Source organism: Puma concolor, chromosome A1, assembly GCF_028749965.1.
Source record: "Puma concolor isolate L17-30 chromosome A1, mPumCon1.1.hap2, whole genome shotgun sequence".
Classification (NCBI taxonomy): domain Eukaryota; kingdom Metazoa; phylum Chordata; class Mammalia; order Carnivora; family Felidae; genus Puma; species Puma concolor.
In genome coordinates this window covers 128144233-128171756 of record NC_141667.1, presented here as the reverse complement: position 1 = coordinate 128171756, position 27524 = coordinate 128144233, and the positions used below count along the sequence as shown (strand labels likewise).

The 27524-nt window shown below is 40.7% G+C and overlaps 1 protein-coding gene and 1 long non-coding RNA gene across 3 annotated transcripts in view; one reads left to right on the top strand and one right to left on the bottom strand.

Annotated features, from left to right (window-relative positions):
• Positions 1-3757: 3757 nt before the first annotated feature.
• On the bottom strand, positions 3758-7685 carry LOC147584450 (uncharacterized). The gene is made up of 2 exons (XR_015250050.1): positions 7079-7685; positions 3758-4217 (listed from the first exon to the last, which is right to left on the bottom strand). It is a non-coding gene; the product is annotated as an uncharacterized LOC147584450 (long non-coding RNA).
• SMAD5 (SMAD family member 5) overlaps positions 7660-27524 on the top strand; it is a 50194-nt gene continuing 30329 nt past the window's right edge. The window contains exon 1 of one of the 2 annotated variants that reach the window (XM_025923558.2): positions 7660-7797. The gene's annotated coding sequence lies outside the window, so the exon portion shown is untranslated. The remainder of the gene's footprint in view (positions 7798-27524) is intronic. The other variant, XM_086703500.1, reaches the window with a different exon arrangement.

Below are 27524 nucleotides of genomic sequence, written 5' to 3'. Positions count from 1 at the left end.
GTGGGGAATATAGACTTTGATCTGGATGGTCTGAAAGTATATAATGGGGGGAACCAATCTTGACAGGGTAGAGGGGTTGAGTGGGGCAGAGGTGGCAGGGAAGGCTTTGATAAGAAATTGACCTTTAGGCTGAGACCCAAGGTTGATGAGAAGGAGTGAGACAGATGAAGCGTGGTTGGCAAAGCATTTCTGAACTTTCCAAGGTGAAGAGCAATGGCTTCCTGCTTGCAGAGGGAGCCATATGTACAAAGCCCTAAGTTGGGGAACAGCTTGTGGCATGTGAGAAACACAAATGAGGCCAGTGCGTGCAAGGCATGTGCAAGAATATTGGCGATGGCGGGGACCATATTGATCAGGGCAGGGTAGAGAGCTTGAATTTTATCCTAGTTGCAGTGGGAAGACTTTGAAGACCTTGAAGAGCTTTAATTCCACAGGGATCATAATCTGATTTCCATTTTCACCATGTAATAGCTGTTGGGTGGTCAAGGGACTGGAGCAAGGCTGGGTGGGAGCAGAAGAGAGTCCAGGGAGAAATGGTAGCGACTGGACCTGACTGTCTGTAGATAGTAGACACAGAGAGACATGGAGAGGTTTTAGATCTGGTTTGAAGGTAGGAATGATACAACTTTATACTGGATTGGAAGTGGGAGGCAATCCTATTTAACCCTGACTATTTCATCAACACGGCAGCCATTGTCCTTCCTCATCCAGGTACCCACTCTGTCCCCCATTTATGATTTTAATTTTCTACCAGGTACTTTTTACCAGATGACATGCTAAATTGTACTTTTCATTTTAAAAAAATTACCTGTTTATTCTATTAAGGCTGGGATTTTTGTCTATGTTGTTTAATGTCTTTTCCCTGGTGCCCAAAATACACTTGATATGTAGTACGTGGTCCATAAATATTTGTCATATCGTTGAATGAGAGAGGTAATAAATGAACAAATAAATGAGGATGAGAAGTAGGGGTAAGTGAAGAATGCTTTAGCTGGCTATTGCTGCATAAGAAACAACCCCAGAATCTCAGTGGTGATCAAGAGCAAACACTAACTTTTCACTCTTGGGTCCCTGAATCATCATGGATGGCTGTGTATCAGGATGCCGGTCTGGTGAGGTAGGCTCTGGGCTACGGTTTGGGATCAGCTCTTGTTTATCTGTATTTTCATCATCCTTGGACCGATGGCTACCTGGGGCCTATTTTTCCGATGGTAGATGGAAAAAGTGCCGAATGCCAAGTCAAACTGTCAAGCACATCTAAAGATTATGTTCATGTCATATCTACTGGCCAAAGTCAACATGAAAGGCACAAAGAAGCAAGTATACTCCACATTCTCTAGAGAAAGTTAGTGCAAAGTTTTGTGGGAAAAGGTGCAGGTATATAATTCCACAACAGGGAAGGGGTGAAGATTTAGGACAATAATCGAATCTACTACAGAAGGCTGCCTGATATTAGCAACTGTGTAAATGGAGTCGCCATTTATTGATGTGGGGGAGATAGGAGCAGACCAGACTGGGAAGGAAGGATGACAAATATCAGGAGTTCAAATGTGTACCTGATAAATCCAGTGAGACTGCCAAGGGCAGAAGTTACAAGCAGTACAAGCCTACCCAGCTAAACAAAAGCAGAATATATAGGCTAATGTAACGGGAAGTCAAAGAAAGATCTTTAGAGCTTCAGGCATAGCCAGATCAAGGGATTTTTGTCATGGCTTCTACTCTGTATTTCAGCTGTGCTTCACTCTTTGGGATTCATCGCCAAGTGAATTCCCTCTACTTGGCGGTTAGATGGCCTCTGGCAGCCTCAGACTCAGCCTTAGCTTAGCAGCAACAGTAAGGAAGATTTCTCTCTCCCAACATCCATACATCAGTCTGAGAGCTAATACGTGTTACTTTGCTTGGGTCATATGTCCACCTATGAACCATTCATGATGGACTGGCTAGTGGGAAACTAGGATAACCCTCCTAGGTCATATGCCCATCTCTGGGGTGGGGAGTTTGGGACCATGCTTAATATCGAAGAGGAATGGTATCACAAAGGAAGCAGGAGAAAGGGGTTTGGGGAGTATGGCAGGCAGACAAAATCCACAATTACTGCAGTGCAGTAGAGACATTAGAAGGGAGTTCAAGGGTCTAGAGTTCATTAGCCAAGTCCAAGATGGAAACAGAAATTTGGGAATAGTCTGCAAAAGAGAGTACCGTAGGCTTGAGGGTGAATGAGATCACCTACCATGGTGAGAAGAGAAGAGGGTCTACTGTTGGGTAAGATGAAGGCACATTTTATGTAACAAATGAATTTAGGACTGTTTTAGAGGTTGCTGGTGTATCTGTGAAAATACATGCCTTCCATTGCACTACTGTTCTAAGTGCCTATGGAGTTTCTATTTATTGAATCTTCATAATAATTCTATTAACTTGATACTACTGCAATTCCCATTAGGGAATTACAGACGAGAAGACTAAGGCACGGATTGGTTCAGGAACCTGTGCAGAGTCACATAGGGAGTAAGGGAGACAGCTGGTGTTCAAACCCGGAAGTGTGGCTTCAGAGTTCTCCTAAGATTTTACGCAGTTAAAAGGCATTGGAGGGAAGGTGAATTTCTGTCTCCTTTCCGTCCCTGCAATTTCATAGCATCCCCAGATTTTCACCTGCTGCTCTGCATTTGTGGCAGAATGCACGTGTGGTTTAGCTCATCTGAGACTACGTCTCTGAAGATGAAAATTGAGAACGTAGAACTGTGGTGTTCCATCGAGTTAACTTGGAGGGCGTTTGCCGTCAGGAGGAACAGATGCTGTTTAAGTCAGGAAGAAATGAGTGTTCCCTCCAAGCCCTGCTTTAGAAAGCCTCTTTGTTTTACGACGCTGGGTGCAAGCAACCCTTTTAATTTTGTGTTTTGGATTCCAGCCATAGGAGGCCTTCTTTAATGTAGCAGATGGCTGGAGACAGGCAAGCCAGGTTCCTACACTCTGCATCAAGCGGTCTTCCCTAGAGAGGAATCTCCCAATTATGTTGCTCTGAAAAAGAGAAGAGAAGAGAACTTAAAATGGACACATTAAATTTGCACCGCACGTAAAGTCACCGGTGCTTTAAGCATCTGCAAGCATTTGGGGATCAGGCAAGCTTCTGAGAAGCTGATGAAAACTATGGACTTTTTCTGCAGAAAATGTGTAGGTAGGTATATACACAAAAATGTGCATATTCATTCCAGGGGATGGGGTAGTCACAGAGTTTCTCACATCCGGTCCCTGAAGCTTCAAGGGGTCTATGACCTGGAGATTCCTGGGCTTTCCGTGAGGCAGTTGTCATTTTTTTTTTTTTATTTTACTTTTCTTTTTTTCAGTATATGAAGACTCTCAACATCTGAGTTGTGAAAATAAAGGGTCTGTGGACTATTAAGGGATCATTTCACCACAGAACACTCAAATTTTACTGGAAAAAAGTCCTTTTTAAAAAATATTGATTTATTTTGAGAGCGAGAGAAAGAGCACGAGCACAAACGGGAGGGACACACACACACACACACACACACACACAGAGAGAGAGAGAGAGAGAGAGAGAGAGAGAGAGAGAGAGAGAGAGAATTTCAAGCAGCATCCCTTCTCAACACAGAGACAGATGTGGGGCTTGATCTCAAGACTGTGGATCATGACCTGAGCCGAAATCAAGAGCTAGTTGCTTAACTGACTGAGCCACCCTGGCACCCCTGGAAAAAATCCTTTCAAATGTTGAATAAAATCACTTTAGTGTATTCTCTGGTTCACACAGAACCTTAGCTCTGTAACATGAAGTTTATTTGGGAAACTTTGTGTGATGATTTTTTTCTCTCTCGGAATTTTGCACACTATTTTCTTCGAGATCTCATGCTTCTCGGCACTTTTCTCCACTTAGCTCTGCCTCCTGCACCGTTTCCAGTATGAAGGCTTGGGGGTGGGGCTAGTCTGTCTGTTGAAGAACATACAGAACTTGGAGAGGAAGCTTTATCATTTCCAGGACACTGTCCAGAGGAGTCACTCAAACTCAGGCATTTCTTCCTCTGAGGTCCACTTGCCATGACTGTCAGAGGAAGTGAGTGTCTCGGAGGTGGCTATGAGGTGGGACCCTTTGCATCTCTGTGGTCACTCACTGATCCTTTTATGCCGGGTGACTCCTCGAAACACCATCACGTTCTTCCAATTCTAGTGGGTGTGCGTTGGGCATTTAGGGAGAATCTTCTGAGCTGTAGCAAAGCATGGAAATGACATATTTATTAAGGATACTGGCACCAAAATCATTTTGCCTCAATTACCCTTCAGTTAAAAATTAAAAATAGGGAAACACTGAGTTAATGATTCCAGTTCTTCATGTTCCATATGTGGTCCTCTATTTCCTGAAAATTACTTCCTTTTTGGTTCTGGAAAATTCAAGGTGGGAGTAGGTCATGAACTAAACATTCTGGTTGATTCTTTTCACCTAATGAATAATTAAAGCAATTATTTTTATTTATTTATTAGAAAAATTCAAGCAAAGGGCCCATTTTCTCCCCATCAACCCCAATTAAAGAAAACCTATCTGGGGCTTAAAACAATACATACAGCCGCGCCTGGGTAGCTTAGTCGGTTATGCATCAGACTCTTGGCTTAGGTCATCGTCTCACGGTTTGTGAGTTGAAGCCCCTGTCAGGCTCTGTGCTGATAGAGTAGAGACTGCTTGGAATTCTCTCTCCCTCTGTCTCTCTCTCTCTCTCTGACTCTACCTAACTCGTGTGCTCTCTCTTTCTCTCTCAAAGTAAATAAATAAATCAACTGTAAAACATTAAAAAAAATAACACACAAAAACCTTTTTGTATGTAGCGACATTTTGGGCAGGATAACTCTTGGTAGAAGGAGGCTGTCCTGTATATCGCAGAGAAATCAGCAGCTTCCCTGGCCTCTACCCTGTAGATGCCATTAGCACCACCCTCCTGTATGTGACAGTCATGGTTGTTTTCAAATATTGTCAAATATTCCCCTGGGATGGGACAGTCGCCTCTGGTTGAGAAGCACTGGCCTAAATTATCCACAAATAGCTTTCTCTGCAAGTATAGTAAGATTGAAGTTTGAAGCTGCTTTTATCTGCTCTCATGGGGGAATGCTAAATCAGTTTATCTATTGTGATGCCCCATTGAGACTACGTCTATTTGTTCAGATCATCCCATTCTACATTTGTTTTTAGAATCCATTTGATAGTTAAAAACAGGAACTTCCTTATTCCATTCCTATGGCTCTGGTGTGCCTGTTCATTCCCCGTTTGATAATCTTTTCAACTATCTAGATATTTAGCGATCTGTCTGATTTTCTATACCCTTTGAGCCTAGGTAATTTCTCAGTCCTTTGGGAGGCATTTTTGTGCCGTTCAAGTTTCCATTCCTTCTTTTTTTTTTTTTAATTTTTTTTTTAACATTTATTTATTTTTGAGACAGAGAGAGACAGAGCATGAACGGGGGAGGGGCAGAGAGAGAGGGAGGCACAGAATCGGAAGCAGGCTCTAGGCTCTAAGCCATCAGCCCAGAGCCTGACGCGGGGCTCAAACTCGCAGACCGCGAGATCGTGACCTGAGCTGAAGTCGGACACTTAACCGACTGAGCCACCCAGGCGCCCCATCCATTCCTTCTTCTATGGTATCATCTCTTCCAACTTCAGACCTAAGCTGAGCTCACATAGCAACGTGGAGAGGTTGGAGTCTGGTTGCTGTGATCAGTAGGTGTGTACATGGTTCAGGAAACACAACTGTTGGCTTTAAGATTACAAATGTGAGCATTAAAAGGAATCCTGCAATCACAAATTGTTCCTTATATAATGTGCAGTGACTGTAAGATGGCCAACAGCTTGGGGGAGGATTTTACTAGCTGTTTGAAGTGAGGAATGGCTCTAGTGTACAAAATGTTTAAACCAAATTGTTATGTCTTACAATGTTCAACAAAACACTCTGCAAACATCAGTTCTGAGGGAAAAAAAAGGCACCCTCCAAGGCAGGGTTATAGGCACTTCTGGGAGTTGTAAACCCATGCAGTCTCCAGAAATATGTGCCTTCCAAGGGCTGGAAACTTCTGAATTGCCAACAAATAATCAGTGAGTGTGACAAAGAGTTAAAGTACACAGACGTTACTTTCACAAAATTTATGGTGTAGTAAAGAGGTTTAAGATGTAGACCCGAGACTGCAAACCAATGGTCAATAGGACTAACTCAGGACCATGGATTTGTTTTGCTTGGCTTGGAGAGAATTGGCCTCCAGCGTGTCTAAGAAAGGGAGAAAAAGTGAGAAAGAGTGAGAGAAGTGGCTAAGCTTTTAGATAACAGAGATTTTTTTTTTTTTTGCATTAAAATCCAGATTTCCAACTGTTTTTGAAAAATCCGACGATCTGCCAACACTGGCCCTTATTCTGTTTCCCTACAGTGGTGGTCGGCTGGAGTGGAACAACAGCTGTCCCTTTGATCAGAACAGGCACTCTCTGGGTCCCCACCCTGGCCCACTACACTTCCTCACCAGGCCTCTGTCCCATTCGAGATTGGCCACCCCTCATGCAGAGACTTCGGCAACATTTACTTTGTCTTCTCACCGTGGAAACAAACTGCTGGGGCCCTGAGCAAAATAGCAGCTGCTCATTTGTGTGAGATGCTGCTGGCTCAGGCCAGAGAGGTGATAATAGAGGCAGTGAGAAATGGTCAGATTTGGCATGTATTTTGAAGGTAGTCAATAAGATTTCATGATGGATTGGATTAGGCTATGAGGGAGAGGATTTGGAAAGGACTCCAATTTTGATTTTTACTTAGATTAATTTCTTTAAAAAGTAAACCTATGGTGGAGTATTGGAAAACCAGTATTGACCTCTTAAAATAAGAACATTTAAAAGTCTTTCTTCACTAGTACTCTTCCACATGGGTGCCCTAGGTAGTGCCATCATCATAGTCTGGTAAATGCTGCCGCTTTGGGGACTTTTGAGGGAACGAACAATGAGAAGAGCCCCAATGACTAAGAGAGAGACTTAGATTCTTGTCCCAGGAGGCGGATTGGAGAGATGCCAGCCTACTGGTGACTTCTGTACACCTCACTGGCCTCACCTGTCCAGAAGGGCGTGTGTATCCCGAACTACTGGGGTTGATCTCCCAACATGGACCGTCCTACTTCGGGGAGCTCCAAGTTCAGGCACTCAACAGGGGTTGGGAAAGTAGAGGCTCCAAGATTTCCAAATGGGAGGTGATTCAGGGCTGCCTTGAGTAAGAAACTGTTCTCAAGTTTGTTTTGAAGCTAGTTTTCATAGAAAGATCTAAGTGAAGAGGACTCTCTTCACCTAGATTTATATAGTTACTTTAAAAATCAATGAAAGCAGCAAACTTGTGTCGGAAGTTTTTTTTTTTTTTTAACAGTTTTTGCAGTTGAGAAAATCCGCAATTGTCCCTATCGAGGGCAATAGTTTTATTTTGTTATCTTCTGGGCTGCTTTGGTGAGTGGAGACTACTAGTGGCCGTTGTGGCGGTGGGAGCTGACCGACTCCCACTCGGGGGCTGGCCATTGCCGCAAGAGCCTCCGGCGGATCGGAAGCTGGACTTGGCCGCGCGGAGCCAGGCGCGGAGGCTTCCTTCCCTCGGGCACCGCAGCGGTCACTAGACCCCTGACGCGCATGCGCAGACCCCAGCGGCGTCCTCCCCGGCTCCTTCCCTCCCTCATCCGGGTCCTGGGCGAGCGGGCGCCGTGCGCGTGTCTCGCGGCCGAGCTGCTAATAAAGTTGCACTGAGGGAAAGCGCAGCGACGGCGCCGGGGGAGTGCGTCCAGCCGGCGGGTGAGTGAGTGTGGGGCCCAGGGCGGGCGAGCGGGCGAGCCGGGCCGGGGGCTGCAGCTTCTTCCGCAACGCAGCTCGCCCTCAGGCCCGAGTGGCTGGACTCCGGCCGAGGTGGGGGCGCTGGGCCGCGGGCGGAACGGAAACCGCCCGGGCCTGCGGGGCGGGAGAGGTAGGCCGACTCCCGGCCTGCAGAGGTTCGGGCGGCCGGGGATGGGGCGGCCCGTCCCGCTGCGGAGGCCGTGCAGCGGCCGGGGGCGTCCCGTGGCTGGCCTTGTTCCTGCGCCGCCGTAGCCGCCCGGACTGTGGAGGGAGGCGCTCGGGACGCCCTCGAGGCGGAGGAGGAGCGGTGGGGGCGGGGGGGGGGGGAATCCCGGCGCTGCTTGTGTCCAGAGGAGCGGTTTGTTCTACCTCATCTAAGCACCACCCTCAGTCACACCCCTGGTAGGATCGTCGTGCTCGGTCGAGCCGTCCGGTCTGCTTGCTACACTGCAAAGCTGTCCAATGGCTTGATGAATCCGTGCCGCCGTCGCTTTGTGTTTCAAAGATAAGGATCCACGCTTATCGGTGGGAATTACACTCTGGGCACTTGTGACCTGCTACTGCACTCAGCTGGTAGTGAGACCTGGTTTCTGCCCGTTGCCATGCCAGTTTTCACCATTGCAAAAAGATTCCTTCCCCTTCGTGTTAACTTCTGCATTGCTGCAAGGAGAACGCCAAGCCGTGCCTGCTTGCACATTCAGCCTCTGCCTGGTCTTTCACTTTAATATCAGTACTCAAATTCATATTCCGGGCTCTCCTCCTCCCCCGCCCGTTTTCCTCTCTTCCCCTTTCAGCTGCTGTTATTACGTGGAGTTTGGAGCCTAAGCTTTGAAAACTCCCATGTGGCGCCTGTCTTAAGTCGGAGCATGCTCAGTAGCCAAAACAGATTTTGGTTGCAAAAAAGAACTGGGGCGAGGATAGTCCGGGTATTTGGACGTTTGCCCGATTCCTAACAAAATGTTCCAATTCTGGTTTTGATGGCATTGGAGAATGGAGCTGTAGGCCAGCCTGGAGGTGAGGAATGCCTGAACACCCTGGGCCAGATCGCTATCTTGATTGCAGAGACATTGTTTCCTGACCAGCTGGAGGTCTAGAGTTGTTGGGGTGGTGGGGGGGGGGGGGGGGGCGGGGAGGGGGGAACATTCCTGGCTGCTTGTGCGTTTAAATGGGTGTGGTGCTAAGTGTATCTTGTTTACCTTATCTTTCTGTGGAAAAAGTTTTGAAGTCTGGTTGGGTTTGTCACATCATGCCTGTTGCCTAGCACTGCCTAAAGTGCTCTTATCTAGCAACAGTCTGGGTAGGTGGAGGTCGTGGCTTGGCCTCACAGAAGTTGAGAGTAAAGGATGCTTGGGTTGTTGTTTTAAAAATTATTTAAATTCTTTTTAAATAGAGCGCTTGAATTTCCTTAAGAGGACTCGAATTGCCCGGAGCGAGTTAATTTTCAATTTTAATTGAAAGGAGTTCTAAGATTTCTGCAAGGTGTCAATGTGGAAGTGGCCATTGTAGGCAAAACAGTTCTTAGACACAGTGTGACATTTTGGTATTGATCAGGATACTGTTGTGAAATTAGTGTGTTCCAGAGTCAGTAAGTAAGGGATTATTTTACTGATTTGTACAACTTTCTTTTTTTTCTTTTACTCCTTCTTTGGTAACTATTTTTTCCCTCTGTGGGGAACCCCAAGATGACAAGAATGCACACGTCATAAGAGACAATTTACGAAAATATAACCTTCACAAAAGTGGTGCATAATACGTTTTAGAGTTTTAAATTTTAATTTTTGTTTTGTTTGTTTGTAGATCTATATTCCCTCTCTATTGCAGATCCCTTGGTCAGTGTGCCTTTCTTTTTCACATGGGTGTTTTTATCGTATGACTGTTAACCCTGTGTCTTTGTTACAAAATTTCATTCATTATTTATCCTTCCATTCCTTTCAGGTTTGAAATAGCTGAGATCGGCAACAAAAGTTAGGTGAACATTCTCAACTGACTTTCCTCTTAGATTTTAAATGCATCCATATGATACAGTGTGGTAAAAAGGAAAGTCAGCAGTGGACTGAAAAAAGAATAAAATATTTTTGTAGAATACGTGCAGATTTGCTGGTATTATCTACTCGTTTGGTTCACCTCGGTAGGCGCCACAGAAATGGGTAGATTGATATGTGATGCATTTCTTTCCCCTCTGGCAAAGTCAGCTATTAATTTCAGTGGGAGACAGTGGCAGAATGTTGTTACTAATGAGGTTTGAATCACATGTTGTTTACTGTTAGTTATGTAACATGTTGCTGGAAGTATTATTAAAAGTTGCCTTCTGTAGCAAGGTAGAGGCAAGTAAATTCTGCTTACTCTTCACTGAGTTTTAATTCTTGGCTGAACCTGAAGGCACATTACACTATAACCATAATTATACCTGGGCAGCCTGTCTGTTTCCTGTTTTCATCATGAACCCAAACATTATGATTTGCAGTGATGATCTTTTTTGTCCTTTGCGTTAAACAGAGGCAATATGTTTTCTCTGTCTACTGAAAACAGATTTGTAACTTGGTCAAATCAAAGATACTGGATTCTCTGTTTTTGAAGACCAAACAGTAAAATACCAGTTTTTCACTTTTTAGTAATGTAAATTGAAATACTAATGCTGTCTTAAAAAATCTATTTTACACATATTGTTTGATAGTGCTTTATGTAAATTTTAATGTTACCAGTAGTTTGTAGAGTGTGTGAATTAAGAAAGCCCTTTTTGTTTATGACTTATCAGTGTTTATTATTACCAGATGTATATGTTGGTTTAGGCAGTGAGCCACACATTTGGATAAATTTCAGAGTCTGCTTGAGTGTACTTTAGGATATAGCCGCCTTTATTCCTTTGGTTTATCATTTTTCCCTGTTCTCTTTACTTCTGGAGGGTCTGTGTTCATTTCTCTTTTTTTAAATTTTTCTTTTTTTTTTTTAATGTTTATTTAGAGAGAGAAGAGAGTGAGTTGGGGAGGGGCAGAGAGAGAGGGAGACACAGAATCCGAAGTGGACTCCAGGCTCTAAGCTGTTAGCACAGAGCCCGACGTGGGGCTCAAACCCGCAAAGCACAAGATCATAACCTGAGCCCAAGTCGGATGCCCAACCTACTGAGCCACCCAGGCACCCCACGTGTCTCTCTCTTTGTGTGTGTATGTTCCATACTAATCACAAAGAAGAAGCCAAAATAGTTTATTTCTTCACATGTTACCAGTGCCTTATATCTGATGGGTGTGCCGCTTGACTCAAGGTCAAAGACATTGAAGATTTCCTTTTATAAAGGACAGTTGCAGCCTGAGAGATGATTTGTAACTCCACCAGTCTGATTATTCTGGAGAGGAGAGTTATCTGGAAGGCTACGACCCAGGAAGGCTGCAGGGAGATAGGGTGCTTTCCCACCAAAGAAGATGGTGCACGACCCCAGGAAGCCTATACATGTCTTTTCACACCTTGTTTTTCCACTTCCAAACCTAATAGAATAACAGTAATTGAAATTTTTAGTGTTAGATTATCTAGTTTATTATCGTTATCTAGAACTCTGAATCCGAGAAGCATGTGTACTAGTTGGAAGGTTAAGATACACAGTTCGTTTTGAAGACTTGATTGTTGTTAGGACCAGCTAATTTCCCATTTTCGTACGTCACGTTTACATTCTAATATTTTTATTGTTTGAAAGAGGGGGTAACTACAGAGTTAGTAGGTTTTTCATAAATAATCACCTAGTTTCCAGCTCTTCAATGTTTTTTGTTTGTTTGTTTGTTTGTGTTTGTCTTGGGCAGCTAGCTGGAGACATTTTTGGCCCCATCTTAGGAGGGAGGTGGTTTCAGTGACTTTTCTTCCTGCTTTTACTGTGATATTCCTGACTTGGTTGTGACAGTATTTTAGAAGAAAGAATTATTTATCAGACAGTTCTGTATGGGCAAGACTAAAATTGAAATTCACTTTTGGAAGCTAGTTGTTAAAGTACATTTTGTGAACAGGTTTTGCTTTTGAATTCTCTGGTGTACTAGTCTCTGTAGTGTTCATCCAATATACAGAGGAGTATACTCTGAAAATCTGACAATGGTTTGATCTGTTGTCTGATTTGAACTGGATTTCCCCTTTTGATTTCTGTATATATGTGTTACTTTGTTACTGCTGAAAATAACAGTAAGAAAAGAAGCTAGTGTCACCATCGCACTTTTCTCTGAGCTTAGCACCTGGAGTCCCGAGACGTGCCTTACGCTTTGCCCATTTAACTATGATCTCAGAATATGGCTGGTGCTTTCAAGGCAAGTTTTGTTTTGTTCACTTTTGTTTTCATGATGTGTCAGGATCTGCCTTGCATCCTATCTGGTGGGCTGTATAACTTGAGATCTAGTTATTCTGGTTTCTGTGTTCCCAGGAAAAGGGGGTACTGTGGAAATATTTCAAAGCTAGTCTTTTGGTTTTTTTCCCCCTTATTCACCTCTTTCTGCCCACTTAAGTGAGTACCTACTTAACTCACTGACCATTTCCATTTCCACTCTTTGGAGCTGAGTGTACATTAAATGAATGATGACAACAGCTGAAAAGGTATCCAGAGCCATATTTGCTCCCTTTTCTTCTGAGTAGGTGACTTGAACTCTGGGGTGCACATGAGGTATGTGGAGACCATCTTCCTAAAGTGTTGTGTACTCAGGTTAGTGCTTGGTGCTCCAGAGACACATTTGGTAATGTAATGATTTGGTATCCCTTGACGATTTTATAATTTAAAGGAAAGCACCATAATGATTGACCAGCTCTGTGTCTATTCCTGTGCCTACAGGCCTGTACAAGTATACTCAAACACATCTGGTAGTAATAGAGGAAATCTTGCAGGCTCTGTGGGGGTGAGTATACATCTAGATCAGGCTCTGCTTAATTAGAGGACTTAGAGGAGCAGGTGAAGTTTAAAGAGTGATTAAAAACTGGGAAACAAAAGTCTGGATGTGGGAGATAAAAACGTAGAGACTTGTGTGGGCACAAAGAGAGACTATGCAAGATAATCTGTGAGAAGTGTCAGGGAACATGAGTTCAGCTCCTGACTGGCTTTGAAATCCACTGTGAGAATTTTTGATATCTTTGGAAATTGAGAGCCACGATTTGGAAAAGTAGTGATTTAAATGTTTCTCTAGGAAAGTTATTTTGGTGCCCATGTTGTATCCCCTCTTCCTCATAGATGTTCCCATAAAGAATAGTAGGATTTCTGAATCAAGAAAGTTTGTGAGAGGGGTGCCTGGGTGGCTCAGTCGTTTAAGAGTCCAACTTCGGCTTGGGTCATGATCTCATGGTCCGTGAGTTTGAGCCCCACGTCGGTCTCTGTGCTGACAGCTCGGAGCCTGGAGTTTGCTTTGGATTCTGTCTCCCTCTCTCTCTGCTCCTCCCCCGCTCATGCTCTGTCTCCCTCTCTCTCTCTCTCTCTCTCAAAAATAAATAAACACTAAAAAAAATTTGAAGAAAGAAAGCAAGCAAGCTTGTGGGCAAACTTGGTCCTGGTTTGTTTCTCTTCTCTGCCTGCAGCCAGGGATGTGGCTTACGTGTTTTAGTAATTGTATGTCTGGATCTAGGATTGGTTTGACACTGGCAGTGCTGATACATGGTGACTACTATTGATGTTAGAGCCATAAGGGTAAGATATTTTTAGAGCTTTACCCCCACCAGCCACAAAAACAGTTACCTTTGCAAGTGACTTCTTTACATGTTTCTAAGGACCTTGTTTCTCAGACCTGCTGTAAGCCCTAAGACTCTTGTTTTCATGGTGGGAGGTAGGGTTCTAATCTCAAACCTCACGAATCTGAATTTTGTGGGATGGTTATGAGAAATGTGTTTCCTTAGGACCCCCATCTGTAATTCTTTTGTACAGGCTTGGCTGAGATCATGGTGGGTTGTGACCCAACCGTATGGACATTTATTTGCATGGGTTGATGTGCTCAGGAGATTTTGTTTTGACTAACAGTGTTGGATGAATTTTTGGATTGGTCGCTTGCCTTTTACTTTGGATTGAAGCAGTTGGAGAGGTGTTGGAGCAGAAAGTGAAGGAGCTGTTTCTGTGAATTGTTTTGTCAAGTCTGGGCACGAACCGTGCGTGTGTGTGTGTGTCTAGGGATGAGTTTGGAGGGTGGTTTGTGTATATCTTCTGGGAGTTGGTCAGGAGGTCCTACTTAGGTATCTTGAGGTAAGAACAGGATCTTTGGGTTTTTGTATTAATATGATTTCATTTGAAATAGAAGCCTGGTGAAGCTTAATAACATTTTATTTATACATTTAATGTATGTAAAATGTAACTCCTGATCTTCCTTTAGCTTTGTTATCAGTTTTCCCCCAAATCAGTTGATGACAAATCCTGTTCTTCCAGTTGGCAGGGCTTGACACCTTGGAATCACTGTTGACGCCTGTGTTCTCACATTCCCCGTATCTCTTCTATCAGGAAACTTACTATTCCGTAAAATGCATGTGAAGTTGTCTCCTCCCCACTGAACTGCCATCACTCTGATCTAGGCCATTATCATCTCTCACCTAGCTTACTGCAACTCTGAACTGGTCTCCCACTTTTACCCTTGCTGTTTATTCTCAACACATCAGCCAGAGTAGTTAGTTCTTTAATGTTTGTCAGAAAATGTCCTGTCTCCACTCAGAGCTCTCAGATGGGTCCTCATTTGAGTTACAGTAAAAGCCATTGCCCTTATATGCAGGATGTCCAATCTGGGTCTCTCATCTACTGAACCCCATTCATTCTTTTCCCTTCCTCGTTCACTTTATTCTCATGCTACCTTGGTCTTGGCAGTTCTCAGAATGTGCCGGACGTGCTCCCACCTTGAGATCTTTGCATTGCCTGTTGCATTTGCCTGCCATGATTTCCCCCAGATGTCTGCCTGTCTTGCTCCTGTTTCCTTCATGTTTTGATTCCCTTGGTGTCTGCTTAAGTGAGGCCCACCTCAGCTGCCCTATTTAAAATCACACCTCTCCCACCACACTTCCCATTCACCTTCCTCTGCTCTATTTTTCTCCCTAGCACTTTTCCCCGAACAAACTACAGTATTGCTTATTTATTGCCTTTGTCTGTCTCCCTCCTCTGGAGTGTAATCTACCGAGGACAAGCGTTTTGGGTCTCTTTATTCATGTGTATATTCACAGGTCCTGGAATGCTACCTCAGAAAATATCCTTCTGAATGAATTACTTGAATAAATTTCAAAGGTCCTCTGAATATGCTTAGTATTGTTTCTTAAAGATTATTCTCTGGTGAGAGAGATAAAAATCATGTAAGTCAGCAAACACTTACAAATTGATTTATACACTGAAGGAAATGAACATGGTATTAGATGAGGGATTGGGGAAAACCTACTTTATATAGGATTATGAGGTGATCAGGGAAGGTCTCTGGGATGACACTGAAGCTGAAGTCTGAATGCCAAGAGAGCTTGGAAATTAGTGGTTGGGGCTTGAGGAGAGTGGTTTGGGCAGAGAATGGCCTTTGTAAAAATCTCGGAGGTACAAAAGACATTCCAGTATAGGAAGATAAATTCCTTTGAAAGATGAATTCTTACTAATATTTTTTGAGAGCAGAAAGTGTTTGCCCCTAGTTTCTCATTGGTTTTTCTAAAATGTCAGCTTCCAAATTTGAATAGTCCTAGATAGATCTGTTGGAGATAATTTTTTTGAAATATGAATGTCTCTTGACATACAAGTCCTCTCTTTTTTTTGTTTTTTTATTTTTTTTATTTTTTTTTCTTTTTATATATGAAATTTATTGTCAAATTGGTTTCCATACAACAAAGTCCTCTCTTTAGTAAGGATTTTAATATGGGTGAGGTATAGCTGCACTTTGGTTTTAAAATTTGTTTTTTCCCCTGACTATATTGGAAGTATGTTTGTTTTAAGAAGTAAAGAATTGTATGAAGCAGAAAGTGAGAAGTACCCTACCCCTTCAGCTAAGGCCCTTTCAAAAGCTTTTTGTGCTCATTCTCTTTCATTTATTAAACAAATATTTCTTGAGCATGTGTATCACCGGGCTTACAGTGATGAGTGAAAATAGGTATGGTTCCTCTAATATACATTCATGCAGAATTTGTACTCTTACGGAGTTGGACAGATAAATGTAAAGATATAGTGTGTTAAGTGCTACAAAGTAGAGTTATGTGATGCAGTAAGAGTGTTTAAGAGGGGGGTTTTGTCTGTGCATCACCATCTGGGAAGGCTTCCTGAAAAAGGGATGCTTGAGCTGAAATAGAATTAATGTGTGTGTGTGTGTGTGTGTGTGTGTGTGTGTGTGTGTGTGTGTTTTGTAATATGCTAGATTCTTCTGTAATGCATGATATTTCTTAATTTTATAATGTGTATAATGTTCTCAATATATCTCTGAGGTACCACTGCTTTTTCTTTGTATTTCCAAGGTACTCTGCATTATTAATTGAAAGTTTGCAGAAGAATTTCAGGGAACTTAACACACAAGGATTTCTCAATCTTACTGTTACCTGTTTGTTTTTGTTTTTTAGCTCTGGGGAGCAGTCATTTCTCTAAGAAATAAAAAAAAAACCCACTGTAATGAAAAAGTCATCCAGTCAGGTCTTCATAAACAGAGGTAGACTATAAACTTCCAAGGTATGGCAGGTAATAGGTCATAGTTATTTTCTCAAATCCCACCAAGTTCTGGTATAAGAAGTAGCTACACACATTCCTGCCTGCTCAGTTACTGGCCTTCTCTGCTTGCTGTACATATTTTTAATTTTACTTTAATGGCTCATCTTTCTTGGTTATCATACAAAAGTAAATCTAGAAGAAAATGAAGCGGTGTACTAACCAGCATATGAAGCTGTTCACAACACCTTCTCTTCTTTCCATTACTTTTTAAGATCTTTGATACTACAGATAGTGTCTTTTCAGCCTGACTTTTTGGCTTATTAGATACTCAGCCGGTTTTGAGTAAAGGAAACCTGCCCTCTCAGAGTCAGCTCTCCCTTCTGTTGCTATGGTCCTCCAAATCTACACATCCCTCCTCTTGAGCTTTAGTTTCACTATTGCCGGGACGTGCATCTGTGCTTACTTCCTCCCAGCCCTCCACAGCCTCCTCTTGGCTAGACCTAGAATTGTCCTTTTTAGGTAAGTGATGTCTTTATTTTTCAGCTTTTAAACCGTTACCTTTCTTGTTTGCCCTTGGTCTCTTCTGGGTAGTTACCAAATCCTGTTGATGTTTTATTTGTAATGCCCATCACATCACTTCATTTTTGTCTCTACTGCCATCCCTGTCCTGGTCTGTGTACCACTGTGCTGGAGTGTCCTCCTGTCATAGTTGGATTTCTACCATATATTCCATCTACCCTCTGCCTCCTGAATTAAGTCTCTTACTTAGTCATGTGCTGTTGCCATTTTTGACTTCTCGAAATTCCTCTTTGGACGTGTCTTTCTGCTTAGAACTCTACACTGCACATAGGGTTCCTTCTAGCAGCAGGGCTGTAGCCCTGTATTCATTCTTTCCCTGTTTGGCATTCATTCTGGGGCCTTTCCCTTTTGCTTCACAAACTAATTGTCCTCTTCCTGCCTCATTTGGCTTAATAATACTTGGTTTTTCTTATTTTTGTTCTTTATTAACAACTGTATTGTGGTTTATAGATTGTCATCTTCCTCTTTTGAGCTTGTGATAAGCATTCCCAAAATATGTGCAGAAATGATGTGTTGTTATCCTCGCCTCATCCTTAAGACTTTTATCCACTTCCCTGCAATGTATGTGGTGGGGGAAGGACCCAGAGCTAGGCAGAGCTAAGATGTTTTATATACTGGCGAAGCCTTCCACTTTTTGTCACTAGCCATTTGCAGCCTAGTTAATTTTTTCTTCATTTTTATTTACAAATATATCTTTTTACCTTCTTTCTCTCCTGTTTTCCAGTTATGTTGGAATAATTCCTCTTTCTTTCTGTTTTATTTATGATCCCCCTAAATAGATCTAAGTTTCACAGTGTTTGATCACCAGATTTAGTTACATTTACTCAAACTGCAATATTGATGGGAATTAACTGGCTCAACTTACACAGGTTGTCACAGGTATTTCCTAACAGGATTTTAGATTTGGGGACATTCTCTGGCTTTAAAGCTAGAAATAGAAAATCCCTGAAAGGAATATTTTGGGTACTGTTCAGTTTAATTTGTATTTTTTGGTTTGTTTTACTTGGTTAGCCCACTATGCATTACTGTCATAAGACTTGACTTCTAAGTAAAAGGCTCATTTTGACACTTAAAATTGTAAAAGTTTGGTATAGTACAACCTCAGAGCAAAAAAGAGAAAACAGAATTTGTCTTCTCTCCCTGATTAGGCTATTGAAATAAGGCTTTGATATTTATAAATAAAGGTTAAAATGTAAAAGATGTTAAACATTAAATGTTACAAATTTGAAATAGCTTCTTATGAATGTTTATTGCAAAAGAAAATAATTCCATGATTTCAGTTCCTTGAAGTCTCCTTGTTTTCCTGGGAATTAATTATATCACCTTTAAAAAATAGTAGCAAATATGTATTATTCCCACTGGTGTACATTAGGATAGCTTTAATGTGATCACTGGCCCAGGATGAAGATGGCAGAGGCACAAATAGAATCTGCTTATAAGCCAGGTTTTCGTGTAGAACACTGTCTCATATATCTGGGCTGTGAAATGCATTTTCCTTTTTACTTCGAGGAGAGCACAGAGGTAAGCAACGAGGAATGTGGGAGAGAGACGCTATGAGGAATGAATAAAGAGTAGGCAGGAAAGAAGAGTCAAAGGGATGAGAACAAAAGAAAGGAGAATAGCAGATACTGGTGGAAAGTGATGGAGGGGGGGTGGGTAGCAGGAGAAGGGACTTTGGGGGAGGAAAAAAGAAAAAGCTGCATTATTTCCTTATTTCTTATAAGGTGTACTTACATTTTTTTCACCTTGTAACATCTCTGAAATTGGGAGGTGTCTTATAATCAATGGCATTTGAGTATTGGTTTTAGCTAGGTGACATTTGTGTTGCAGTTGTCCTTGCAGGTGCATAAACTCTGCCTTTCTGTTTATGTTGCTGTCATTTCTTTCATTTACACCCTTTGGGAAGATCAGGCAAGTATCAGAACTTGCAGGAGGGATGTCCATAGCTTGAATGACAATACTGGGGTAATACGGGAACACTTTTCAGACCTGCAGTCTGAGGGCAGAGATTGATACTGTAAAGAAAAATTTTAAGTGATAAGAAAGCACTGTGTGATAGTTTAATTTGCAACCTGTTCTTCCTTCAAGGTTAATAAAATAATGGTACATCTTAAGTAGATGGCTTTGTATATTCATTGAAATAAAGTAGCTCAGCTATATATTTGAAATCCTCAGCCTGATCTCAGAAATGTTCATGATAATTGCAACAGTGGTAACTGCAGTTCTCCTTTACTGAGAATGTGCCATGCCAGGCACTGAGTTAAGTGGGTATCTCATTTAATTCTCAGAACTGATATTTATTATACAAAATAGGAAAAAATAGAGGTTTAGGTGTAAATGTTAAATCCAGAATTTGAACCCAAGTTTATTAGACTTTTTAGATCTGGTGTTTTTATGTGTTACAATGCGTATATTGTTATCTGTGTGTAGATTAGCCTTATTTTATTGTATATTTCTAGCCAGTTCTTTAGTTCTACCACCTCAGTTCTAGCAAACTGAATCATTTTCTCATCCTGGTGGATGAAAACTCAGATTTTGTGTCTTTACTCACAATTATTTTTATGCCTCTGATAAAGCTACTTGGTGGTTCTTATCTCCCTTCCCCTGTCCCCAAAGGGCCATCCCCTTAATTTATTGTAGCACCTTCTACACCCTTAGGGCATCTGCCATTTTCCATTGTGTATTGCAGAGAGGTATGGGCATATTTTCATAGCTTATCAATTTGTAATTCTTTAAAGTTTTAGTCTGGACTTGATTTATCTTTTTTTTTTTTAGCCTTTTAGTTTCTTGCTTAGTGGTTTGCCCTTTTTAGGTGCTCTCAGTGAATGTGTGTTGTATAAATAAGACCGTGAGTCTGAGATCAAGATTAGCACTGGCTATGTCTGTTTGTGCCTCAGTAGACTCTGAAGGCATTGTGGAATGGGAGCACAGAGAACCAGATTAATTGCCCAGCAATATGTAACCTCTGAAGACTGAAGTTATTCAGTATAGCTTTGGGGACTTTCCTCTATTACTAGGATAAGTCTAGAGATACTATAGGAAGGTATTATGGATGGTTATGCACACAGCTGACGGAGCTGAAAATTGGTGTTCTCCGTGTTTGTGAATTCATTTTACTTAGTGAAAAGCAAAAGAGGTGTGAAAAATTGAACCAACTTTTCATGAATAGATTCAAAATTCTACATTTTGATTACTAGAAAACCTAGTCATACCCTGATTTTCAAAGGATTGAATGTTTACTTGGGGTTCATATTACAGATGCTAATATATGCATACTAGAAAAAAGTATAATATCTTATTTTGTTTTTTGCGGGGCGCCTGGGTGACACAGTCGGTTAAGCGTCCGACTTCAGCCAGGTCACGATCTCGTGGTCCGTGAGATTGAGCCCCGCATCGGGCTCTGGGCTGATGGCTCAGAGCCTGGAGCTTGTTTCCGATTCTGTGTCTCCCTCTCTCTCTGCCCCTCCCCCGTTCATGCTCTGTCTCTCTCTGTCCCCAAAAAAAATAAATAAATGTTGAAAAAAAATTTATTTTGTTTTTTGTGTATGTAGTGAGAAATTCTTTTCATAACCAAGGACTTAAGATAGTAAAATAAATCTATTGCTGTATCCAAAGCACTGTGATAGTTTTATTTGTGAGGATCAAGGTATTATCTCGAATCTGATAGATTTTACAGAATAGTTTACAGGAGAAAATTTATCATACGGGTACAGTACAGCAATTTTGATCCCAGTAAAACAATTTTATTTAGAAACCTAAATGTTAAATATTAATGAAGTGAATGAGTGAGATTTAGGCTGTTAAAATTATGTGTTCTAGTGATTAGTGTGGCAAAAGTGTCCATATGAGATAAAAAGGCTTTGGAGTAAGGCTACCATAATGAATATAAATTTTTAATTAAATTTTAATAAAATATAAATTTTATTTTTATAATTTTATTATAATAGTAATAAACACTAGTCTTTCATACATATTGACTCATTTTGTTCAATTGAGAGAAGAATGGGTTGAAGTAGATAAAGAGGTTAATGAAGTATGTTAAGTGGTATAAAGAATCACTTTGAAAGTGAGCATATTGAACAGGATTATCCTTGGTCTCTGAAACTATATAATGTTGTGATAACAACACTTTGAGTATTTTGGAGAAGTCAGAGATAGGGAGAACAGTAGAGAAGGTCTTTAAGCAAAGAATATTCTTTGGTGGGAGACTTTTCTTTTTAGGGTACCGTGTGTACAGTGTTTAGGAGTGTGTGTTCTGGAGCCGGCCTGCCAAGTTTCAATTCTTGGCTCTATTTCTAATCTATATAAATAAGCAAGTTACTTTTAATTTCTCTTTCCTTGTTCTCTCATCTGTAAAATGAGAATAGTGGAATTTACCTGATATGGCTGTTGCGAGATTTTAATGATTTTTTTGTCTCTCAAAGTAAGGTCCTTAACAGTGTTAACATAGTGTTCGATAAATGTTAGTGGTTTTTTTATTACTATCATCATCATCATCAAAGGAATATTAATGTTTTTGCTTTAGCAATTGATTTTGTAGAAAGGAAGCTGTTGGATTCCTTGAAATAGCTATGTTCTTTTTAAGAAAGCCGAATGTCCCACAGAAGTCTACCTCTGTAGGTAACTTCTTAAGATCATTCATGCCCTGTTGTGTCTTCAGTCATTAACATTGCAGCCCATGTTCCATGCTTTGTACAGAGAATTTCCAGCACAGCACAGCAACGGAGAGCTTTGTAAGGATAACTAAGTCATTAAGAAAAGCTCATGCTACATTTAGGTCTTCCTGAACTAACGATAATTGGCTCTAAAGAAACCCATTTAAAATGAAACCATTTAAAATTCGATCTGTATTTTATACTAAATTGTGAATAAAAGGTCTGATTGGGACTTCATCTTCAAAAATTAAAACTTGGGAAAAACATTAAGTTACAGTTGTAAACATGTATTCTTATGATGAACAAAGAATGGATCAAGTTTGATGGATAGGCTTAATTTTTCTCACAAGATAATTTAGCATGATAGGGCATCCCTTATGTTTGTCATGCGTGCTACGAACATGAAGAGCTTTTTTGTGTTTTTTGTGAAAATATCCATAAAAAATACATACTGATTTTACTGAGGACCACTCTTAATCCTTTGTCAGTGAAGCTGTTCTCTCTCCACTAAGATAGACTTGCTTACTGTAAGTGTAAACATGGTGAATTCTTTCAGCTCATTGTTCCCTATCAGTGTAAACCCACTGCAGAAGTACCATCCATCTTGGCAATATCACATCACTCCTGCGGGTCTCTTGGAGGCGAAGGGAACTGCAAATCTGATGCTTATGCTGCTTGCTGTCTGTCCATGAGTGTTAAAGTCATTTGTCTCTGAATCTGGAGTCCCATGTCCTTCGTCAGCATCCGTGAAACAGTTAACAGACTAACTTACTTGCTTGGGGGTGGGGAATGGTAGGGTAAAATTAAATCCCCGACCCTACATTGTTGGCCGTTATTTTAATAAACTTTGTAAAATTTTAGAGTATTTTGCAAACTTTGTACTTTCACTGGTGGCTTGTAAGCCATTATGGTGAGGGAAATGTTAGTGAATGGGAACTAATTTTGTAAGTGATCAGTTCACAAACAAATTTTTTTAAAGATTATTTTATAAATCTCAGGTATATAACTTACTGAACATTTACATATGTGTACATCTATGTCATCGTCACCCACATCAAGATGTAGAATATTTCTGTCTCCCCAGAAGACTGTCTTGTCCCCACTTAGTTAACCCTTCTTGCCTCTGGTGACGTAGGTTAGTTTTGCCTTTTTCTGAGAAGGAATGATAAAATGTGTAATCTCTTGTATCTGACTTCTTCAATATTTTATCTGTGTGACTTATCCAGGTTTTTCATGTGTTAGCTCTTTGTCGTTGCTGTAAAGTATTCTGTTTTATGAATTTGTTAGTATGGTTTATTGACCCAGTCCACTGTTGATGGATATTTGGGTTATTTCCAATTTGGGACTATTACAGATAAAGTTGTTGTGAACATGTATTTGCCTTTTGGTGGCGCTAGCACTTGTTTCTGTTAGTTATATATACCTAGGGATGGAATTGCTGGGTCATCGGGATTTATGTGTAATGTGGAGTGATATTTCACTGTTTTCTTTAAAAAAAATTTGTTTCTGATAACAATGTTGAGTCCATTTTACCATCTAATGGCCATTGTGGTATTATGTGAAATGCCTGATCAGTTCTTTTGTTTAAACACCAGTAAATTCTTATGATGACTTTGTAAGGTGAGACTTAGATAATGAGTACTTGAATTAGTTGCACATATCACTTCTGCAGGTTGCAAAGTTACAAAATATTTTTAGAAAGAATAGCACGAAAGGTTTCTGAAATTTTTAGTCATTCCATTTTTAGAGTTGAATACATGATTTGTCCCTACTCCTTTCCCATTTCTCGTTTTAAGAAAACACTAATACTGAGTCTTAAGTTTTTGGAATCTGACACCTTTTTTTTTTTTTCCTGAAATCAGTCTCCTGAAGTTGAACTAATGATATCCAGTCATTGGCCTTTTCTTTGTTCATATTCTCTTTAAATTTTGCCTTGTGTTTGATATTCTGCAGTACTGTTGTATGTAATTTTAATCTCCTCCTTTTAACAATACTTCATCGGTAACTTTTTCCTCTTCCCTACCAGTGAATGTTCCCTAATATGCCCGTGTTAATGTGTTGCTCTTTTCACTCTGTTGAAAACCTATTTTATATTACTGTTTCAGTTCTTTGTAGAAAATCTTAAATCTCTTTCTCATCTTTTCCTTGCTTAACCTATATGTCCAGTTATGACTTTTTTCTGATAGAGTTCACGTTCTTCTCTACTAACTAAACTACCTTCTGAGTGTCCTTGATTCTGCTAATGGGGTTATCATTATTTGAAGTTATCTTTGATTTCAAGGTATAGTTGATAGAAAAATCGATGACCATTCATTAAATACTCCCTTAGTATGTGATACGATGCACGGAATGGTGCCAGGTCCTGAAGACTTCCTCCTGGAAGGATTTTGTACTCCATTTGGGAAGTTAAGATAGTTCTTGTCACTTTTTTTTTTTTTTTAAACTTACTGATCTTGAGAGGGTGGGTGCAAGTTGGAGAGAGGCAGATAGGGAGAGAGAGAATCCCAAGCAGGCAGGGTCCTCACCTTCAGCTCAGAGCCTGACACGGGGCTCAAACTCACGAAACTTGAGATCAAGACGCTCACCCGACTCAGCCACCCAGGAGCCCCCTTGTCACTGTCTTATTAATTAGTTTTTATGATAAATATTCAATGACCATAGCCTTTTTAGAATAGGCTGGTGAAGGAATTCTTCACAAAGGGGGGTGGACTTGAGCTTATCACTAAGGATGACAGAGATTTCTCTTGGACACTGATGGGCAAAAGTACAGGAATTTGTTCTGGATCAGAAAGTGTGTATAGTGGTACAGTGGTGGGTACATTAGGTTTTTTTAAGTCTTGACTCTTCCTTTGAATACTAATGACCATAATTCATGTTTAAATACCACTTTGGAGTTTATAAAGCATTATTGTATGTGTGCTGTGTGTACACATATGTGCACACATTTTTTTACTTAAACATTTCAGTGACTTAGGAACCATCTACCTTTTTGTACAGATAAGTTAGTAGACTTGGAAAGAATGATACTTGCTCATGGTCTTCTGTCTTATAAAGGACTGAATCTGGTCATTTTCAATTTTCATCATACTACTTTTTAAAAATTAAAAATAGTTAATGTTGGGGCGCCTGGGTGGCGCAGTCGGTTAAGCGTCCGACTTCGGCCAGGTCACGATCTCGCGGTCCTTGAGTTCGAGCCCTGCGTCGGGCTCTGGGCTGATGGCTCGGAGCCTGGAGCCTGTTTCCGATTCTGTGTCTCCCTCTCTCTCTGCCCCTCCCCCGTTCATGCTCTGTCTCTCTCTGTCCCAAAAATAAATAAACTTGAAAAAAAAATTAAAAAAAAATAGTTAATGTTTTGAGTTATGACATATTTAAACATAGAAAACAGGAGAGAAAATAACATATCTGGTTACTTGCCAGGTTTTTTTTAAACCTCATTTTAAAAGAACACAGCTGAAGCTTTTCCATTCTTCATCCTTCTTTCTCCAGTGGTACCCAGTACTCAGTGTCCTGAGATTGGTTATGTATCATTTTCATTCATACTTATATTCTCTTATCATATGTGTGCATATCCATAAATACCATGTTTTAACTTTTATATAGTTGCTCTTATAAAGGAATGTCTTTTTTTCCAAGTTGCTTTTCTTTAGCTCATTCAGTCACTACTTGCTTGCTCACTCACTGAATAAGTAGGTACTGTTCTAGGTCCAGGGGACTATGATGGTGGATAAGGAAGAGAAAGCTACCTGCCTAGTAACATTTCAGTGGGGAAAATATCTAAAAAGTAATAAAATTGATATCTTGGTCAGGTTAGAATAAATACCATGAAAATTTAGCAGAATCAGGGACTAGGGAATGATGTGGGAGTGTGATGTATACTATTTTAGATAAAGTGGCCAGGGAAGTCCTTTTTCACGAGGTGACATTTGAGTAGCTGAATTAATTGAAAGAGTAAGCATGTTAAATAAGATCAGGGAGAATTCCAGGGGAGAAAACATCGAGTGCAAAGGCCCTGAGGTAGAAATGATCTTGGAACACTTGAGAAATGGAAAGAAGTCAAGGGTGATTAAGTTAGCTAGAACAATGGTAAGAAATGAATCTGCAACTGGAGGGATTGTGGGAGGGGGGATGGGCTAAATAGGTAAGGGTCACTAAGGAATCGACTCCTGAAATCATTGTTACACTATATGCTAACTCATTTGGGTGTAAAATAAAAAAAATTAAAAATAACAACACCAAAAAAGAAATGAATTTGGAGGAGAAGCCAAAGGCTAGCTCATGTAGGCCCTTTAAAGTGATGTTAAGGAATTTGGATACCAAGTGTGATGGGAAGCCACAGAATAATTTTTGAGCAGAGGTATGACAGAGTTTGACATACTTTGATGGTTACTTTTATATTAGAATTCTGTGTAGAATTCTGTAGACACTTTATAGTCTGTGAACTGTTACTGACAAAAGAAAGAAAGAATGTGGGAGCTCCTTCTATATTGCTCTGGGAAGATCTGGAGGATATATCGTTCATATGTTTTTCTGTACCATTTTTCTTTTTAGAATACCACAGTTCATGTCAATGAAGGTGTGTGTGTGTGTGTGTGTGTGTGTGTGTGTGTGTGTGTGTGTGTTAATTTTCTCCGGAAGGCCATGAAGGACAAAATAAAAGGATGATCTCTGAGAAGGGGAATTGATTGATGATGGGAAGAAAAATGGGAAGGAAACTAAGCACTCAATCCTTTTTGTCTGTCCAGAAAATATTTTTAAATCATACAGAAGAGTGCACAGTACACATCTTAAGTATCTCACCAGCTGTATTTTCACCAAGTGAGCTCTCCCATATAATCACCCATAGTGAGAAGTAAAACTTCACCAGGATGGCAGAAACTCTGATTCCCTTCTAATTAATATCCTTCCTTTGAAAGGGAAACCACTGTCCTTCCCTGACTTGTAGCACAGCATGCGTTAGTTTTGCCTCCTTGTAGTGCCAGCACTCGTAACTCAGTTCTGTTCACCATAATTTTAGTTTACTGTTTTTATTTTAATATCATGCAAGTAATGCGTCAATAGATTCCCTTTGTTAAAAGGTTAAAACAATGCAGAAGTATATAAAACAAATCACACTGGACCCCTTTCTATTTCCTTTCCTCCATTCCATGCAGTGATTAATTATGTGGCCTTGTAGACTTTGTTCTGTGTTTACATGCATAAATATTCCTTTTTTAAAATATGCAATATGGTTAGTACTTGATGATGATGATGATGATAGTGCTATTAGATGAGTAGTTAAAATTTATTAGGCATTTTCTGGTGGTTCACTACTAATCTGGTATCTGGTCTTTAAGTTTCTCTCCATTTGTCTTCCCCTTCTCAGCTTAACCTCTCCATTGCTCATCTATTCTGTCTTCTACACGCATGCACTACCCTGTCTAGCCTTCATCATTATGTTCCACTGTTACTCAATAAAGATCTCAATCCAGCCAGACCTGTCTACTCTATTTTAGGAAATGCTCTATTCTTGTCTGCCCACGTATTTTTGTTTGTTGTTTGTGTCCCCTATCCCTTTGAAATTTCTCTTGTCTTGACAAGCAAACCATATTTTGGTTTACTTTCTTACGTTTACTCTCTGGCCCAAATGGCTTTTATCCTATTTCCTTGAGGTAGCTACACCTGAGCTCAGCCCTTCTTTATGTTTAGCACATAACACTTTATAGTCTGTGAACTGTTACCGACAAATACACTTTCAGTCTCTCGTTTTATTTCTTTAGTTTAATATAGCCAGTTTTGCTTACCTGGCTAAAATGATCCTGTGTTGGGCTGGGGAAGTTCATCCACACAGGAGTTTCCCTCTACTTCTGTACACCTTTCCCCGCATGGTT